The 16,771-nt window shown below is 47.1% G+C and overlaps 1 protein-coding gene across 3 annotated transcripts in view; it reads right to left on the bottom strand.

Moving 5' to 3' along the window:
• Positions 1-15,759, bottom strand: part of RIMBP2 (RIMS binding protein 2) — a 127,423-nt gene extending 111,664 nt beyond the window's left edge. For 2 of the 3 annotated variants that reach the window (XM_087880593.1, XM_034406133.3), the window contains exon 1: positions 15,493-15,735. The gene's annotated coding sequence lies outside the window, so the exon portion shown is untranslated. Of the gene's footprint in view, positions 1-15,492 lie in introns of all 3 variants that reach the window. The other variant, XM_034406130.3, reaches the window with a different exon arrangement.
• Positions 15,760-16,771: the final 1,012 nt, after the last annotated feature.

Here is a 16,771-nt window from a genome sequence, read left to right as displayed (position 1 = left end):
GAATAGAGGATGAGGAACGGAGGAAGGGAGGGATAGGGGATGAGGAAGGGAGGGATGGAGGAGAAGGAAGGAAGGAAGGAATAGAGGATGAGGAATGGAGGGAGAGAAGGAGGAAGGAAGGAGATGAGAATGGGAGGGAGGGAGGAAGGAAGGAAGGAATAGAGGATGAGAGAGGGAGGAAGGAAGGAAAGAACAAAGGGAGGGAGGGACAGAGGGAAAGAGAGATAGGGGATGAGGAAGGGAGGGACGGAGAAGGAGGGAGGGAAGGAATAGAGAGTGAGGAATGAAGGGAGGGAGGGAGGAAGGATGGATCATTTGAATTCTCTGAATCCAAAAAGCACCTAAAAGAGTCATCTAAGCATATCCCAAATGCTCCAAACCTGGAGACAGAACCTTCAGAAGAACTTCAAAGCCAATCCAGACCATTCCAGGGACAATCCCATTTCAGGGACCGACGAACTCATCCACAACACCATAAAATGACTTCCTTCAATCAATCAGGATAGAGCTGGAAGAGACCTTGGAAGTCCCGTTTCAGAGGAACCCCGGATTGGTTAAACTAACATGGTCCAGAGAATGAAGAGACTGTTCCGGAATTCTCCAGAACTTTCCATTTCTGGAGACAGCCTGGTTTATGTGTACCTAGAACCTTCTGGAAAGTAAGAAGCCTACAGCGCCATCTTCCTTTTTAAACAGAATCGCCTCAGAGCAGTGGTGGGTTGCTACAGGTTCACCCCAGTTCAGACAAACTGGTAGTAGCGGTGGCAGGAGGCTCCGCCCACCCACCCAGATGTCATCAAATACGCTCTCCACATGCGCAGAAATGGCGCAAGCGAATTGCCATCATTGCCTCAAAGGTGCTTTTTCAGGTGGCAGCTGAGCTTTCTAGTTTTTTTTTTTTTGAAGACGTTTCGCTTCTCCTCCGAGAAGCTTCTTCAGCTCTGACTGGATGGTGGGGGAATGGAAGGGTTTCAATGAAAGGATCTTCCCATTCCCCACCATTCAGTCAGAACTGAAGAAGCTTCTTGGAGGAGAAGCGAAATATCTTCAAAGAAAGTATTTCTCCTCTTCCTTATTTAGAAGATTTAGAAGACTAAAGGCCAAATATAAAGATTCTAAAGGGCAGAAGAAGCCCTATTTTGTCTACAAATAAATGGATATTTTATGCTTAGCCATGATCAAATTTCTTCCAATTTTCGGCAGGCCGACAATATTTCCTCCTTCAGCAAAGGCATCGTTTTATTAAGGATTAAACCAAATCTATCTATTAAACCAAAAAAAAAAAAAAAAAGGTCATTAAAAGATAATTTTCAAACAAGGCAATTGTTTCTATATTTCACATCACATCCAATTTGGTTCTGCAACCCAGCAAGACAGACCCAGACTTCAGAGGATAATTAGAACGGCAGAAAAAACCATGGCTACCAACCTGCCTTCCATGGAGGATCTGTATACTGCACGAGTCAAAAAGAGGGCTGTGAAAATATCTACAGACCCCTCGCATCCTGGACATAAAGTGTTTCAACTCCTACCCTCAAAACGACGCTATAGAGCACTGCACACCAGAACAACTAGACACAAGGACAGTTTTTCCCCCGAAAGCCATCATTCTGCTAAACAAGTAATTCCCTCAACACTATCAAACTATTTACTAAGTCTGCGCTACTATTAATCTTCTCATCTTCTCATCGTTCCCATCACCCATCTCCTCCCACTTATGACAGTATGACTGTAACTTGTTGCTGGTATCCTTACGATTTATATTGATATTTTTTCCTAGTATGATTTGATTGCATATTTGTACCCTATGACTATCATTAAGTGTTGCACCTTATGATTCTTGGTGAATGTATCTTTTATTTTATGTACACTGAGCATATGCACTAAAGACAAATTCCTTGTGTGTCCAATCACACTTGGCCAATAAAGAATTCTCTTCTCTTCTCTTCTCTTCTCTTCTCTTCTCTTCTCTTCTCTTCTATTTCTATTCTATTCTATTATTTTCCCCTCCCTTCCTTCCTTCCTTCCTTCCTTCCTTCCTTCCTTCCTTCTTTCTTTCTTTCTTTCCTTTCTTTCTTTCTTTCTTTCTTTCTTTCTCTCTCTCTCTCTCTCTCTCTCTTTTCTTCCTTCCTTCCTTCCTTCCTTCCTTCCTTCCTTCCTTCCTTCCTTCCTTTCTTCCTTCCTTGGACAAGAAATGGGGGTTACAGAGCTTAGAGTAGGGATGGAGATAAGAGAGTTTGGCAGACCAAAAAAGAAAGAAAAGGGGGAAAAAAAGACACTCATTTGAATAAACTCAGCAAGCTTCTTCATGGATGTCATAGCAACTCTGGAAAAAAAATATATGGGGGGGGGGAATGCATTAAGGTCTTACGTGCCTGCTAGAGAATTAGAAGGTTCCTGGAGCTTTTAAAGACAGATGCAGCATTACTTTGTCAATAACCAGGAGGCATGTTGCTGTACTTTTGATCAAATGTGCCAAATTAACAGTGAAGGTGGTGGAACGGTAGTTCCCTTCCTTCTATCCAGGACATGGCATATAAGCATTTTGTCAACTTCAAAGCACACTTATGCTGTTGCAACTATTATTGCTTCTCAGCTTGCCAAAGAACCCGGGGGGGGGGGGGGAGGGAGGGAAGGGTGAATTGGAATGTAGGCTCCAGACATCAAGAAGACGAGCCGTGGGAGCCAAGGACACTTCTGCAGGTGTTTGCCAAAACCGGAGAGTTTTTCTCATAGCAATAGCACTTAGACTTATATACCGCTTCACAGTGCTTTACAGCATTCCCTATGCAGTATACAGAGTCAGCATATTGCCCCCAACAATCTGAGTCCTCATTTTACCCACTTCGGAAGGATGGAAGGCTGAGTCAACCTTGAGCCAGTGAGACCCGAAATGCCAAACTGCTGGCAGCCAGTGATCAGCAGTAGCCTGCAGTACTGCATTCTAACCACTGCACCACCACAGCTCTCATAACAATACAATGACACTCAATTGGACAATGTGACCTACACTAATAAGGGGTGGGAGAATCCTATACTTTTAATTATATGGGTTTGCACGGGAATTAGCTATATCTGGTTTTTCCCTCATCAGTGCCGAAATGATGTACTCAATAAAATTTTGCATTCAGAGATTGGATCGTCTCGACCATGCCTGCTTCGGTTGGGTTCGTCAGTCAGAACGTTGACACCGAGAGCGTATGCACCAATACAAATTCCTTGTGTGTCCAATCACACTTGGCCAATAAAGAGTTCTATTCTATTCTATTCTTCTTCTATTCTATTCTTCTCCCATTCAGTTCTGTTCTGTTCTGTTCTGTTCTATTCTATTCTATGTTAAGAGGGAAAAATGAATAGGTTTACTATGTTCAATACTACAATTGTAAGATCAGAGAATTAGTATCAAAGCAATGAACGTTGCTCTAAATCTTGACTGTTGTTACACAGAGATATTTGTACCCAGACGACACACTGTTTAAGGGAAGATATATAAAAGATTGCACAGCTTCAGCAGTTTGTGGCTCAAGGAAGGAGAACACCCTCTGTCCATTTTTAGTAATAGGAGTCTATCCGTAAATATGACCTCTCCATGCCTCAGATGTCCTTAGCTGGGGACTGCCCAAGTAGTCCTCGATTTACAACCACAACGGAGCCCAAATTTCTCTCATTAAATGAGACATTTGGGAAGCGAGTTTTGCCCCCTTTTTACGACTTTTCTTACCATGGTAGTTAAGTCTATCGCTGAAGTTGATAAGTCAGTAACCTGGTTGTTAAGCAAATCGGGCTTCTCCATTGGCTTTGCTTCTCAGAAGGGCACAAGAGGGGATCCCATGACACCACCACCCCCGGGGACACTGTGACTGTCATAACTATGAACCAATTATCAAGCATTTTGAATTTTGATCCTGTGACCGTGTAAAAGTCGCGACGGTGAAAAATGGTTCTAAGTCTCTCTTTTTTTTCTAGCGCCGTTGTAAACTTTGAAATGGTTACTAAAGGAACTAAACAAACTGTTGTAAGTCGAGGACCAATTGTATTCCAACTCAGCAATGGCCAGTGGGCAGAGGAAAAATGTGCCTTATCTTCAAGTCCCACCTGCGCAGGTCAACAAACACAGTTCATCCCTTTATATAGAAACTCTTTGTGTTTCCTACCCCCTTTCCACTCGGAAAGAGTAACCAGGTTACCTTGCAAATTTACGACAACAGAATTGAATAGAGAGCGTTGGAGTGATAGAGAAGCCGTTAGGCCCGTGATGGCGAACCTACGGCACGCGAGCCAGAGGTGGCACGCAAAGTCCTCTCTGCGGGCACGCACATCATCACCAGCTGCTCTTAAGGTTTCCGTCGTGCACATGTACATCAGCCAGCTGATCTTTGCAGACCGGATCGCAGGAAAACAGCCTGAAAATGGCCAAGAACCAGGCCCTTTTTTGGGGCCGTTTTCAGGCCGTTTTCCAGCCGGGATCTGGGCTGTTTTCAGGCTGTTTTTCAGTCTGTTTTCTGGGCTGTTTTCAGGTCATTTTCCAGCCATGATCCAGGCTGTTTTCAGTCATTTTCAGGCTGTTTTCAGGCCATTTTCCAGCCAGGATCCGGTCTGTTTTCAGGCTGTTTTTCAAGCCATTTTCTGGGCCGTTTTCAGGCTGTTTTCCAGCCGGGATCCAGGCTGTTTTCAGCCATTTTCAGGCCGCTTTCAGGCTGTTTTCCAGCTGGGATCCGGTCTGTTTTCAGGCTGTTTTTCAAGCCATTTTCTGGGCCGTTTTCAGGCTGTTTTCCAGCCGGGATCCAGGCTGTTTTCAGCCATTTTCAGGCCGCTTTCAGGCTGTTTTCCAGCTGGGATCCGGTCTGTTTTCAGGCTGTTTTTCAAGTCATTTTCTGGGCCGTTTTCAAGCTGTTTTCCAGCCGGGATCCAGGCTGTTTTCAGCCATTTTCAGGCCGCTTTCAGGCTGTTTTCCAGCTGGGATCCGGTCTGTTTTCAGGCTGTTTTTCAGGCCATTTTCTGGGACGTTCTCAGGCTGTTTTCCAACTGGGATCCAGGCTGTTTGCAGGCTGTTTTTCGGGCCATTTTCAGGCCACTTTTGGGTTATTTTCGTGTCCAAAAACAGCCTGAAAACAGCCCTGAAAATGGCCTGGAAAATGGCCTGAAAATGGCCCAGAAAACGGCCAAAAAACAGGCATGCGCACGCCAGCCAGCTGGTCTTTGGGTTTCGGGTCTCTGACATGCGCACATAGACGTGCATTCCAGTTTCGGCACTCGGTGCTGAAAAGGTTCGCCATCACTGTGTTAGGCTGTCCCTGAGTCAGTGGCTGCTTAAGGATGAACAGTCCATAACTACAGCGCAGGTGGCCAGATTCTGCGCAGCAGCAGTGAGGATTCGTCACAAACACATGTCTTCTCCACACGTCTTATAGATTTTAGTTGTTATTTATTATTTGATACTAGTGATACTAGGAGGTGTCTTGGCAACGTTTCGATGAAGTCTCATTCGTCATCTTCAGGCTGGTGTTTTCGGCTTCGTGATTGCTCCTAGAAGCATGAAGCCGAAGACACCAGCCTGAAGATGACGAATGAGACTTCGTCGAAACGTTGCCAAGACACCTCCAATTTTACGCGGGAGAAAACCCTAATAACCAAAGACCTACATACAAACACCCGCGAAAACCTCAGAAAACAAATATCGTACCTCTACGGGGAGGATATCCACCATCTGACCAGGACCTATGAAAAACTTGAAGTCCAAAGAGCTTCCATTTTATGTGACCTCGCATTCCTATGCAACTGCCGTGATCAAAATTTAATCCCCACATGCTTCCAATTGAAATACCACTCCAACTCTGCAGCCACCAAACGCATCCTGAAAAGAACAGAATTGGCCCTAATCAGAAATGAACTTCACACAAAAAGATTCCTCCTAGACCAAATCAACAAAGATCTCCTCACACTTCACCTCAAACTCAGCAACAAGATCCACCCCACACTTTGGGACAAATCCAAACAACTCGCTGTCTGGAGAGCCGAAACACAGACCACCTTCAAGACAGACACACACACTAACAAGAAGACTACAAGAACGCCAGAAACAATCCCCTCCACCCTCACAGCCACACATGAAACAAACAGTGCATAACATCTCAGATAGGATCCTCACCAAAGCTGAAACCAATGTCCTTTCCAAAGGATTCAACTTTGCAGTCGCTCCCAAAAGCATCCCCACTGAAACCATTATATGCGGAGTTGAAACCAGCCTGACCAAAGTCAACCCCGATGACGCTAACAGAATCAGACTCAAAATCACCAACATCCTCTGCACCAGCAAGCCACCCAAAAGCAACTTACCCAAAGAGGAACAGACAGCACTACTTAACCTGAAAAAAGACACTAGCATAATAATCCTACCAGCAGACAAGGGAAACGCCACGGTGGTTATGAACACATCTGACTATCAAACCAAATTAACCAACCTACTCCAAGACTCCACATACAAACCCCTAAATACAGATCCCACCACCTACCTGGAAAAAACCACAAGATCCAAAATAAAAGCCTCCCCCATCAGCGAAGAGATCCAGCAAAGAATCATTCCCAGAGAGAAATCATCCAGATGCCCTAAGCTCTATGGTCTCCCCAAGATACACAAAGAAGGAACCCCACTTAGACCCATAGTCAGCTCCATAGGCTCACCTCTACAAAACCTAGCCAAATTTCTCGCCAAACAACTACAGCCCTATGCAGAATCCATCAACTCACATGTAAAAAACTCATTCCAGTTCATAGAGATCATAAAGAAACAAAACTTACAGCCCAGCAACCTACTCGTGAGCTTCGATGTCATATCCCTCTTCACCCAAGTGCCAATCAAAGAAGCCTTAACAGCTATCCAAAACAAATATAACCCCCTCAAGCACATCCTAGATCTGACCAACCACTGCCTATCCAACACATACTTCATCTATAACGGACAAAAATACAAACAAATAGAAGGAGCACCCATGGGATCACCCCTCTCACCTGTCATTGCTAACCTCTACATGGAACACTTCGAAACCCAAGCTCTAGAAAAATCTGATCACAAACCCAAACTCTGGCTCAGATACGTAGACGACACCTTCATAATCTGGCCACATGGGAAAGAGAAAACTGGACAACTTCCCCACACACCTCAACAGCCTACACCCCAAAATACAGTTCACCATGGAAACAGAAGCGAACAACCAACTTCCCTTCCTAGATGTCTTAGTCTACAAAAAATCCAATGGCTCCCTAGGACACACCATCTACCAGAAGAAAACACACACAAACCGCTATCTGCACGCACTCTCACACCACCACCCAGCACAGATCAACTCCGTAGCCAAGACACTCATCTCCAGAACAAAACGCTTAGCTGACGAACAACATCTAAAAACCGAACTACACACTCTCACTAACGTACTAACATCCAATGGATTCCAAAGAAATAAGATTACCAACCTAATCCAAAAAGAAACCCCCACTAAAATCCAAGACAGAGAACAAGAAAACGGCAAAGCCCTCCTCCCATACATAAAAGGCACCACAGACAGAATCAGCAAGATCCTCCACAAACACAACATCAAGACAGCATTCTGCACAAACCGAAAAATATCCACCATCCTAAGAAACCCCAAAGACAAAATTGAGTTAGAAAATCAAGGAGTATATGAAATCCCATGCACCGCCTGCCCCACCACATACATCGGGCAAACCAACAGAAGAATAAGTGCACGCATTGAAGAACACAAGAACTCACTCAGAAAAGAAGAACCAACTTCTTCCCTGGTCCAACACCTCAAAGCCACAGGACATGATATTGACTTTAAAAAGACCAGAACTATCGCCAAAACTGAACACTTTAACAACAGAATAATCAGAGAAGCCATCGAGATAGAAAAACGTCCACACAGCATGAATAAACGAGATGATACCTCCCGCCTACCAGCCATTTGGAAACCCGCCCTTATTGACAAACGAGTCCCTAACACAAAGAATGACACCAGACCCACACTCACGAGAGCCACACAGGATGTCGTCACCACACATCCACGCAGAAAGCAGACTCGAACCCACACTGATGATGAAGCACGACCCCGGACCAGAAGCCAGACCACAGCTGCATCATTAGCCACCTTAAATCCCTCCAATCCATATATGAAGCAGACTGACACCCACCATGAAGAGATAGCACGGCCACGAACACGAAGCCAAACAACAGCAACACAGCTCACCAGCTCAAATCCCCCTGCTACTCAGACTGACCCGAGCACAACCAAGCCCCCACCTAAACAGAACACACACCCAGCCAATCAGAACACAGCCAACCCCCATCCAATCAGAGCACAGCCAAACCCCCAACCAATCAGAACACACCTCTACCCAATCAGAACACAGCCAAGCTCCCACCCAATCGGTTCACACCCCCACTGGCAGTTAAAAGGAAGAAACAGCTGCGATCACACACATTGCTCCTAGAAGTAAGACTGTAATGATAAATTTTTGTTGTCTACACTCGGATCATGGTCCCAAGTCAACTGGATCCCAGCCACCGTCTCTCCAGCCAAAGGAGTTTAATCGAGCAGCCTGGCCCAATAGAAGGCACAGCAACTCATCACAGACTTCTCTTGGCTGTCCAACAAAACTGCGGTCCATCCCTTTAGGAACCACAGGTGAATAAATGGATCGTCTGGCCACCTGTCTGCGATGCCCATTCCTCTTCGTTTCCCCACATTTCAAACAACAACAACAAAAAAAACAACCCCAGAAAAACCCTGTCCAACCGAGTAGAAATTCAGCTTCTGGCAGCCATCCAAGATCTTTCTCTCCCCCCCCCCCCCAACTTCAAGAAGTCACAAAAGAGCAGCAAATTATTAGCTGTTCAATTCCTTAGTCCTATATTTATTTCTTTGATGCCCGTTCCATTTAGTTGTTCGGATGCCCTTTTCATAGCTTCTAAATCTTCCATATTATTATTATTATTATTATTATTATTATTATTATTATTATTATTATTATTATATGGTCGAGTCCTATGCTTGGTTCTGGATTAGGAGAACTTGGAGGACCAAGATCTGTCCTCAGCTTCAGGAGTTCTCCTCTGGGGTGGGTTTCATACACCCTGCTTTCCCGAAAATAAGACATCCCCTGATAATAAGGCCAGTCGGGCTTTTGAGAACATGCGCTATAATAAGCCTCCCCCCGAAAATAAGCCCTTCCCAAAAATATTTAAACGCAGAGCTGGAAATCAGGTAGGATGGCAAGAGGAGCCCCGTCTTGCTCCATGCGCCCCAAAATAATAAGACCTCCCCGAAAATAAGGCCAAACGCTTATTTTGGGGTTCAAAAAAATATAAGACAGGGTCTTATTTTCGGGGAAACATGGTATTCTTACCACCGGTTCGCCCCACACACGCACGCTCACTTCACACGCATGCCTTCCACGCATGTGTCCGGCTTTCCACGCATGCGCCTGGCCTCAAAAATTTGGCTAAATAGGATGGCATTATGTCTGGGCGGGTGTGCGAGGGCGGGCCCACCCGCAGTCACCACTACCAGTTTGCTAAATACCATCTCTGTTCCCCTCCCTGAGAAGCTACGCTACTCTCCTACACATGGATTCAAGCCAGTGATGAAATCCAATTTTTTTTACTACCAGTTCTGTGGGCGTGGCTTGGTGGGTGGGGTGTGGCTTGGTGGCAGCGGAAGGATACTGCAAAATCCCCATTCCCTTCCCATTCCTGGGGGAAGGATACTGTAAAATCCCCATTCCCTCCCCACTCCAGGGGAAAGATACTGTAAAATCTCCATCCCACTCCATCTCAATTCATCAGTGGAACGAATTGCCTCCAGAAGTTGTGAATGCTCCAACACTGGACATTTTTAAGATGATGTTGGATAACCCTTTGTCTGAAGTGGTGTAGGATTTCCTGCCTGAGCAGGGGATTGGACTAGAAGACCTCCAAGGTCCCTTCCAACTCTGTTCTTCTATCTATTCTATTCTATTCTATTCTATTCTATTCTATTCTATTCTATTCTATTCTATTCTATTCTATTCTATTCTAATTTAATTTACTGAAGCTCAAGCTCAAATATTTTGGTCACCTAAGGAGAAGAAAGAACTCCTTGGAAAAAAGACCCCGATGTTGGGAAAGATGGAAGGCCAAAGGAGAAAGGGGACTGGCAGAGGAGGAGATGGTTAGATACGGCCATCAACGCCATGAACATGGATTTGGACAACCTCCAGGAGATAGTGGAGGACAGGGAAACATGGCGTGCCATGGTCCATGAGGTCGCAAAAACTCAGACGTGGTTTAGTGATTGAACAACAGCAAATTTCTTTCTTTTCTTTTTTTTTTTTTAAAAAAAATCTCTGTTAGGCGTATTTTAGGCTGAAGCTATACAAAGTAAAGTCGCCTTCATGTCAAGCTAACTTCATGGATGCATAGGGTTTCCTTGGCAACGGGATGGAAAGAGATTCCCGCTGCTTGCTTTTAGCACGTTTCGTTTTCCTTTTTTTTCTTCTTCTTCTTTTGGACCTCCTACAATGCTGGTCTTTTTTTCATCCCGATCCTAACCGGGTCAGGGTCTGCTTAGCTCCTACCTCCAAGGTTCTGAAGACCGAGAAGACCCTAAGAGGCCAAAACAGAGCTGAGATGGTCTACCTCCCACTTAAAATTCTCTGCTCTCCTCCGCCGCCCCTTCGCTCACGGACCGCCTTCCCTGATGGACAATCCGAGCAAGCAATAATTGTACGTGCATGTCTGAATAAGGCCCGCATGGTTCTCGCAGGGCTGCAGTAGAAGCGATTTTATTAAGATGCCCACATATTTATTTACTAGGTAGACCGGCTGAGTCACGGCTTTTATCTCGGGGGATGCCTTTGGAAGAGGGAGCCGCTCCTCTTCGTTGTTGCTACTTAGCAATGGTCTTAGCTTATTGATTCCAGCACTTCCCTTCTTGGGGACCGCTTGATGGGGTTACAGAAATGTTAAGATGAACGGAGTTTTAACAACAGCAAATGTGAACTGTTGTTAAAACAAACGCGGAACGAATCTTGTTTTCCAAAAAAAGTGGTGGGGGAGGTAAGGAATACAGGGTCCCAGATTAATTGACATCTAACACTTATTTCTGTATGATGTATGTATGTGTCAGTTGTGGGTTTCAAAATTTTTTACTACCGGTTCTGTGGGCGTGGCTTGATAGGCGTGACATGGCTTGGTGGGTGTGGCAGGGGAAGGATACTGTAAAATCTCCATTCCCTCCCCACTCCAGGGGAAGGATACTGTAAAATTTCCATTTCCTCTCCACTCCAGGGGAAGGATACTGTAAAATCTCCATTCCCTCCCCACTCCAGGGGAAGGATACTGTAAAATTTCCATTTCCTCTCCACTCCAGGGGAAGGATACTGTAAAATCTCCATTCCCTTCCCACTCCAGGGGAAGGATACTATAAAATCTCCATTCCCTCCCCACTCCAGGGGAAGGATACTGTAAAATCTCCATTCCCTCCCACTCCAGGGGAAGGATACTGTAAAATCTCCATTCCCTTCCCACTCCAGGGGAAGGTTACTGCAAAATCCCCATCTCCTCCCGATCAGCTGGGACTCGGGAGGCAGAGAATAGATTGGGGGGGGGGGGGCAGTCAGAATTTTTACTACCGGTTCTCCAGAACTGGTCAGAACATGCTGAAACCCACCTCTGGTATGTATATATGTGTGTATGTGTATGTGTGTGTGTGTGTGTGTGTGTGTGTGTGTGTAGAGGTGGGATTCACTTACCTTCCCTACCGGTTCACAAATATGAGCGCATGCATGCGCTCGCTCACTTCGGTTGCGCACGCCACCTCTGTGCATGCGCACGGCCTTCTGTGCATGCGCAGTAGTCGCGCATTAGATCTGGGCGGATGGGCGGAACCTCCCACAGTTGCAGCTACAGGTTCGCCCAATCCGGAGAGAACTGGCTGAATCCCACCACTGTATGTATGTATTTTTCTGTAGCTGCCCATGAGCCGTTGATGGTACAGTGTTTGGAATGCAGTATTGCAGTCTTAATTCTGCTGGCTGCCAGCAGTTCAATTCTGATTGGCTCAAGGTTGGCTTAGCCTTCCAGCCTTCCAAGGTGGGTAAAATGAGGACCCAGATTGTTGGGGGCAAGAGGCTGACACTGTAAATCGCTTAGAGAGGGCTGGAAAGCATTATAAAGCAGTATATATGTCTAAGTGCCATTGCTATTGTCCTTCCTTCCTTCCTTCCTTCCTTCCTTCCTGAAGGTTGGTGGGGAGGAAGCTGGATTTGCTTAATGACCACACGATTCGCTTGCCTGTTAAGTGATTCATTTAGCGAACAGGGCAAAGAATTCATAAAAGCAGGCGTAATTCACTTAAGAACCGGGTTGGGTTGAGAGAGAGAGGGACTGGCCCAATGTCACCCAGCCGGATTTCATGCCAAAGGCAGGACTAGAAGTCACAGAGTCCTGGTGATTGGCATATAGTCATTTAGCTAGCTTTCATGGCTAAGGCAGGACTAGAACTCACCATCTCCTGGTGATTGGCCCAAAGTCACCCACACGACTTTCACGTCTAAGGCGAGACTAGAACTCCCTGTCTTCTGGTGATTGACATATAGTCACCCAGCTAGCTTTCATGGTTAAGGCAGGACTAGAACTCATAGCCTCCTGGTGATTGGCCCAAAGTCACCCACACGACTTTCATGCCAAAGGTAGGACTAGAACTCATGGACACCTGGTTTCTAGCCTTGTGCCTTAACAACTATACCAATACCTATACCTATACCAATACATGTACACATACATGTACCCACACACAAATACGTAGACGCTTTCACACATTCAGAAGCTCCCCAAAGGGCATTTGCACACCGATGAAAGCAACCCATTGCAGAACCAGCTTGCAAAAACCCCAGAGAGGGGTAACTTTGAAATGCAAGAGAGTTTCCCATTGCATCCTCTTCAAAGTGAGGTTTGGTGAATCCCTTCTCCCAACCACCCAACCCCCACTCAGAGGCAGCCAAGATGCAAAAGGCAAAGAGATACTTGGAAAAAACCCACTGTGAATTTCATCCTAAACATTTCAGGTCTGAGAGACAGGCGGAGAGAGAGGGAGAGAGAAGGAAGGAAAGGGAGAGAGGGAATGAGGGGAAAGGGTAGAGGGAGAGAGAAGGAGAGGAAGAGAAAGAGAGGGAGAAGGAAGAGAGAGAAGGAGAGAAAAAGAGAGGGGGAGGGAGAGAGAGAAAGGGAGAGAGGGAGGGATGGAGGAAGAGAGAGGGAGAGACACAGAGAAAGGGAGAGAGGTGGGAAGGAGAGGGAAAGAGAAAAAGGGAGAGGGAGAGAGAGGGAGAAAGAGGGAGGGAGGAAGAGAGAGGGAGAGACAATGGGAAAGAGAGAAGGAGAGACAGAGAAAGGGAGAGGGAGAGAGGGGGAAGGAGAGGGAGAGAGAAAAAGGGAGAGGGAGAGACAAAAGGGAGAGGGAGAGGGAGAGGGAGAAAGAGGGAGGAAGAAGAGAGAGGGCGGAAAGAGAGCGGGAGAGACAGAGACAGAGACGGAGAGGGAGAAAGGGAGAGGGAGAGAAAGAAAGAGGGAAGGAGAGGGAGAGACAAAAAGGGAGAGGGAGAGAGAGAAAGGGAGAGGGAGAGAGAGAGGGAGAAAGAGGGAGGGAGAAAGAGGGAGAGACCGGGAGAGACAGAGACAGAGAAAGGGAGAGAGAGAGAGAGAAAGGGAGCGGGAGAGAGAGAGGGGAAAGGAGAGAGAGAGAGACATAAGGGAGAGGGAGAGAAAGAAAGAGGGAAGGAGAGGGAGAGAGAAAAAGGGAGAGGGAGAGACAAAAAGGGAGAGGGAGAGAGAGAAAGGGAGAGGGAGAGAGAGAGGGAGAAAGAGGGAGGGAGAAAGAGGGAGAGACCGGGAGAGACAGAGACAGAGAAAGGGAGAGGGAGAGAGAGAGAAAGGGAGCGGGAGAGAGAGAGGGGAAAGGAGAGAGAGAGAGACATAAGGGAGAGGGAGAGAAAGAAAGAGGGAAGGAGAGGGAGAGAGAAAAAGGGAGAGGGAGGAAGAGAGAGAGGGAGGGGGAAAGAGGCATAATGAGAGCAGGCATTTCAAGGCTGAAAGGCTGTTTGGAAAAACCACGGATCCCATGAAACCAAAGAGGAAGGAAGTGAAACTGGAGAATTGAGGGGAGCGGGTGGGGTGGGGAGAGGTGAGGAGGGGGGGCAGAAAGATATCGATTAGCAGAATGACAAAGTTTCCCCTCGGTGCAGCAGACATTGAGAGCGTGGCTGCAAAGCAGCTTTCCAACATCAGCTTTCAAAAGAGGCCAACATCATATCCGGGGGAGATGACACAGGTTTTTCCTTTCTTTTCTCTCTCTCTCTCTCTCTTTCTTTTTTAAAAAAAGATGCACGTACTTTCTCTCCTCCCAATGCATCCACCCAAAGAGAGGACAGAGGGGGGGGGGTGGGCAGGAGGAGAGGGGCCCAGAGAGAAGGAAGGGAGAGCAAATGGCCAAACGGCAGAGAAGCTCAAGAGAAGAGGGGGAGGGAAGGAAAGGGGGGTGGGTGGGAATAATCTAGCAAAAGGGTTTAATCCGGTGCAGATCTTATGCTGTCGGCCTCAGAGACGAGAGGCCGTTTCTTCCAACCTCCTCTCCCCTTATCTGGGAAGCTTTTGAAGGACATCAAAGCACCCCCCCCCCCACCCCCAGCAGCTACATTCCAGGAGAATGCGAAAGTTTGGCTGCTCTCTGGATGGCCTCTCCTGCAGTGGGGTGGCTGGTCAGCCGCAAAAGGGGTTAGAGGGGGAAGAGATAAATTAAAAAGAGAGAGAGAGGAGAGACAGGGAGATAGAGGCAGAGGAGAGAAAGAGAGAGAGAGAGAGAGAGAGAGAGAGAGGCAGATAGACAGATAGACAGACAGAGAGAAAGAGGAGAGAGAGATGATAGAGATAGATAGATAGATAGATAGATAGATAGATAGATAGATAGAGAGAAAGAGAGGATAGGGAGATGGATAGAGAGAGACAGATAGATAGACAGACAGAGAGAAAGAGGAGAGAGATGATAGATAGATAGATAGATAGATAGATAGATAGATAGATAGATAGATAGATAGGAGAGAGAAAGAGAGGATAGATAGATGGATAGAGAGAGACAGAGAAGAGAGAGACAGAGAGACTGGGAGAGAGAGAGAGAGAGAGAAAGAGAGGAGGATAGATAGATGATAGATAGATAGATAGATAGATAGATAGATAGATAGATAGATAGATAGATAGATATAGAGAAAGAGAGAGATACAGAGAGAGAGAGAGAGAGAGAGAGAGAGGGAGGGAGGAAGGGAGGCGCCAGGGGTGGGTGACCCTCTTAAGCCAGTTAAGCAGATAAATCTATTTTTAGGAAGAAGGAGCCAAATGGGAACAGACCATCAGCAAAAAAACCCAAACAAACAGCAAAATAAAACCAAATCTCTCGATTGCCTTACCTTCAGAAATGCAGCCTTTTCCTAGAAACGGGAGGTTGCAGACCAGAGTGGGGAAGAAGAGACGGGGGGACAGAAAACCAAACAATTGGAAAAAAAAAATAAAAAAATTAGAGGAACGAGCCCCTGGGACTGGGCTTGTGTGCCCGCTGTCCTGAGAGGAGAAGAGGAGGATGGGAGGAGGAGGAAGAAGAGGAGGAAGCAGAAAAAGCAGCAGCAGAAGAAGAAGAGGAGCCGGCAGCCCCCCCCCACCCCGTGCGCCTGTGAGCTGTCCAGAGGCTCTTGGGACGCTTGTGCGGGGAGGCAGGGAGGGAGCATCATTGGCCATGCAGCAGGCGCCACAGCCTATGGCACAGCAGCGCTTTGGCGCGCGCCTCTGCCGTGCACAGAACCCCACACGCACACAGACCAAGATGGCTTTCCTGGGCTTGGCGGGGAGCTCTTCCACCAGCCAAGCATCAGGCCCCGGAGGAGGCCCACCTGCCGGTGGGGTGGGGTGGATGGATGGATGGAGAGAGAGAGAGAGAGAGAGAGAGCAGCAGCATAATGCAGGGAAATAGAAGCGTGGGGAAGGGGAGGTGGGCCAGGAGGGTGGGGGAAGAGCCAGCTGGATGAAAGGGGTTCGGCTTCTGCTCCCTGCCCAAAGCTGGCCCAGGAGAGCTTTAACAGGTTCTCTTGGGGAGAACCTACCAGGAGATAGAGGGATGGGATGGTAGGAGAAGGGGACAGGTGTGTGTGTGTGGGGTCCTCTCTGGCGTTCAGGACCCAGATGGGCCCAAGCATAAACCTACCTTTGAAAGCTTCCCTCCTTGTGAGCTCCAAGGATGCCCCTTGAAAGGTATTTCAGAGGGGTTTAGCTGGACGCTTCCAATCAAGGGGTCCTCCTTGCCTCCTCCTCCTCCTTTCCCCCACCCCCACCCCCCCTTTGACAAAAGAAGACTGCAATCAACTTGCCTTCCCAATTTGCAACAACTTCTTCTCGCCGGGTGATCAGGCAGCTGCCTAGCAACTGGAAGAAGGAGGAGGAGGAGGAGGAGGAGGAGGAGGAGGAGGAGGAGGAGGAGGAGGAGGAGGAGGAGGAGGATGGGAAGAGAGACCTCTTCGTGTGCTAAATGTATAAAACTGAACTCTTGGAAGATGGAAGCCGAATCTTTCAGGCCCTTGAAGGAGAAGTGGGGGGAAAGGAAAAGGAAAAAAAAAGAAATATGGGAACACCGCGGTAACCACCACAGGCAAGATCTGATTATGTTTGGCTTGGGTCAGGTGAGGTGAGCTGCTTTAA

Source organism: Pantherophis guttatus, chromosome 17 (genome assembly GCF_059756535.1).
Source record: "Pantherophis guttatus breed Tessera chromosome 17, ASM5975653v1, whole genome shotgun sequence".
NCBI classification, from domain to species: domain Eukaryota; kingdom Metazoa; phylum Chordata; class Lepidosauria; order Squamata; family Colubridae; genus Pantherophis; species Pantherophis guttatus.
This window is presented reverse-complemented; position numbering and strand designations above follow the sequence as displayed.